This window comes from Cryptotermes secundus, unplaced genomic scaffold (genome assembly GCF_002891405.2).
Source record: "Cryptotermes secundus unplaced genomic scaffold, Csec_1.0 scaffold584, whole genome shotgun sequence".
In the NCBI taxonomy this organism is placed as follows: domain Eukaryota; kingdom Metazoa; phylum Arthropoda; class Insecta; order Blattodea; family Kalotermitidae; genus Cryptotermes; species Cryptotermes secundus.
The window spans coordinates 6,523-10,576 of record NW_019735468.1 but is presented as its reverse complement, the minus strand read 5'-3'; positions in this window follow the sequence as shown (position 1 = coordinate 10,576).

The window sequence follows — 4,054 nt, the reverse complement described above, 5'->3', positions numbered from 1 at the left end:
CAGAGCCCTCACCTTCCCCCTATAAGGAGCCTCCCTTCAACCTGCCTTATTGGTCTAGTGGTATCAGAAATTTGCATCTTCCAATCAGCAAAAGTTGCTACATGATTTTGACTCTTAAAGACACCGACTGCCCTCTGGACAGCTCGATGAATTATAATGGTCAGAGGATCTGTAGCTGGCTCACCTTCCTAAAGTTTATTGCTCAGCTGAGGTGTCAAGTATCAGATTTTCAAGCTATGCCATCATGTTGAACTTAACTAAATTTCCAGGAAAAAAAAACAGTTGGCTACATCCTGGTTGCATAGCAAGAATGGCCTTAAGTAACATTCTGATTACAAGAATGGGGCTGTCTCACCTTGTCTAGATCTTATAACATATGGTATAGTTTAAATACAATAGTTTATAATAATTATGGGTCTCCAACTTAATGAGCAGTTACATCTCTTTTCCCCCATCTTATGGTCTTAAACCCACTGGTTTTGCTGTGCTCTTTCAGGTTTAGATCGCCAAGAGACAAGTGTTTCCAACCTTCACCACACCATGAACTCTCATCTTAAATTACATTCTTCCTCTAATTTCTATTCATGCATCCCTTTCTGTCCTTGACACTTGCTTTGCCTTGCTGCTGAAACTTTGTTTCACAAATCATTTCCCTGCTGAATTACGAGGGTTTGAACTTTAATAGTGGAAACTATTTATTTACAGCTGATACAAAATAGATGCCTGTTTCGAAGTTCTACTGTCCTTCAATGTAGTCACCAGCATTGTGTACAACCCGGTGCCAGCGATGTGGAAGTCGTAAGATACCTTTAGCAGCGCCTGTTGTGTTGATAGTTCGAATGGAGCAGTGTACTGCCTGAAGAATCTCTGGAACAGTTTTGAAGCGAATGCCACGAAGTGGTTCCTTCATCTTAGGAATCAAGTTGAAGTCACAAGGGCTTAAGTCCGGGGAGTATGGTGGATGGTACAGCACTTCCCAGCCCCATTGATTGAACAAATCAGCTACAGCTTGCCATTTCTGCATTTCCGTCAAATCATGCGGAGCCCATCGTGATTCAGTTTTTCTCATGGCCAGGCGTTCCTTCGTATGCTCTAATCCTGTCTCTCAGGCCAGCTCATGAATCGTATGGCGTCGATCACTCTCCAGTAACGCGGAAAGAGCATACACTACTTCTTCACTGACACTAGGTCGACCTGGCCGGCGCATGTCTGCCACATTTTGGCATCCCTCATTGAAGGCTTTTACTCACCTTGCCACTGTTCTGTAAGGCAATGCAGATACCCCGCAAGCCTCTTGAAGACCTTGATGACACTGTCGTGCTGTACGGCCTCTAGCACATTCACTCTTTATCCAACTCTGTTGTTCCTGTTTCGAAAACACTGTGACAACACTACATTAGACTGCCAGCTAGCATGAGTCTCTGTTCTTCTCGTGACTGCGCATGCACGTGATGTGGGAAGGGAGAGTCCATTTGCTCTGAGGTAAGGTAGGTATGTAACTAACGTGTGGTATAAGCGACATTATTTGGTTCTGCTGTATGGCGTCTCTACAGCAGTGTTGCCACTATTAAAGTTCCAACCCTCGTAAAAAGGAACTATTGTATCTACACATTTCAGCTATGCAGGCAAATACGGCACCATCAGCATCACTGTCTTCATAAATCTCTCTTAAAATACTACTGGTACCCACAAAACTTTCCAGTGAATCCACTCAAACATTTCAGATACCATTAGACTTGCTAACATGGTTTGGGAGCCACTGCCCTCAATGAAATCACCCTGTGACCAACTAATATTGTTACTGATAAATATAACAACATATAGCCTATGTGTATTGTATGTATGAGGATGAACTGTAGAAGATTTGAGAGTCACCATTGCCCTTGTCAGTTCCTACATATTACAAATTTCCAGTCAGTCACCATTGTACAGTATGGGTCTAGAGTAAACTTACGCTTTTTGTAAGCTTACGTGTTCTTTCTATTTTGTCCATTTTCTTAATATTGCTGGAGCCAGTGTATTAATTTGGAGTTTAATGTTTGTAGTACTTATAGAAGGCTGGACCTTTTCATATTTATACATAATACTGAAATTATATATATATATGTTTGATCTGTCTCTATTTAGAATACAAATCTATCTTGCTCATGTAATATTGAATAATAATGTCTTAGGATGGCTGTAATGTGATTGTTCCTGTTGGTAGGTACCAACAACAATATTGCATGCAAGAACAATTCTTTTGGGGTTATTTTATTTATATTTTGGCAAATGTGATGATTGAGATGTAATCTTTTGTTGCTATTATTGTAAATTGCTTTAAATCAATCTGGGTGGAATGTGATGAACAGATAGAACTGAGGATGATATATCAATACTAGAATGATAATCTTGGAATTTAAACCCTTACTTAGGGCCTCAGACAAAAATGAGTAACAAATTTTAGGCAGAAAATCCAAAAGGAAGAAACCACCTGAGAGAACTAGGTGTAGATGGGAGTACATTACAAGAAGTTCTGGGAAGAACTAATCACTTACTTTCCGTTCACTGCATAATAAGTATCTGATATGACAGAGACTGCACAGAAAACAGTGCATCCAACACTTCTATTGTTGCTGCAGAAATGTCTCTTCTGGCTCCACTAATCCAGTTTGTTACGGGGGTACACGCAGACAGTAAGGTGATCTCATAAGCCTCCTTTTATTTTTTAAAAATGAGGAAAGTAGGCAAAAAGTAGTTTGTTAACAGGTCATTGGGTTGTGGAGTGAATTTATCTGCCTAAGGACAGGGTTCAGTGGCAGTCTACTGTGAATGTGATAATGAAACTTTGGGTTCCATACAAGGTGGAATTTTTGACTGGCTATATGGCTGTTAGCTTCTGAAGGAGAACTCTGTTCCTTGGAGTTCATTTAGCCTTTTGCTCAGTTTTATCTCATATTGTATTGAATTTTGTATACCTTTTTACAAACTGCCAAATTAACTGTATATACGCCATTCCAGGTTCTGAATATATTTTAATTAACCTTTTCTGTGTACAGTTTTTCCCATTCTTTTTATAAAATTATACATAATGATTAAATATTGTATTATGGAAGAAATGAGTTTACCATAATAATTTGACACAAGAACTCAATATTGCCAGGATGTGTTAGCTCTGGGTTACAGATTAGACTGCCAGGCTTTTATTCTTGCTAGGTTAATTCAAATTTTTCTTCTCAGCACAATGACTGGACTGACTGTAGAGGCCATCAGGTATAAAGGTGGCCAAACAATGAAATGGGCCATTTTCTCCATCTAGTTCCAAGACTGAAAATACATGCAGCTTTACTTCCACACCAACTGTGTATTGCCTTGGTATACCCGTTACACACAGTGAAACCTGTAGCCTTATCACTGCCTTATCTACTGGATAAACACTTAAAGCACATCAAAATTTAAATTTAAACCTTAAAACACTTTACGAATCGCAGCTTATTTTTAAGATGTGGGTTGGGTGTTTACCAGTGTTTGAGAGGAACCAGCTGCCTCCATCTTCAGGGATGTGAAGGTTGAGGCAACAGGTGCCCATACAAACTTGTGAGGTGGAAAAATAATCTTAATTTTTTCCACCATGAAAACCTTACATCTCATAATTTATTTTTGCTTTTCCTTACTTTTTGTCAGTGCCTTTTAAACATTTATACATTTACACATAGGGCTGAAAAAATGTTATGGCCTTACTGCATGTTTAGCAGGTCTGAATTGGCCATAGACCATTCCTGAGGGTTTTCATGGTCTTCCTCATGACCTCCAAATGTTGATACAGGCATGGCAGTTCTTTCCCATCAGCCTAGGATACAGTTACATAACCAATGAACTTGATGGAGCATCATTAAATCAATAAACAAACCGAATGCCTTCTTATGGTTTTAAATTCAAGTTGAACAAGCAATGATCACTTTCCTCCTGGATTGATGCAGCATTATGTGGTTGCTTTTAACTGTCTAGTAAATGTTGCAATTTCTACATAAGTATCCACTTTTTAAGTTTGTGTTCACAGCCTGACTGGTATATT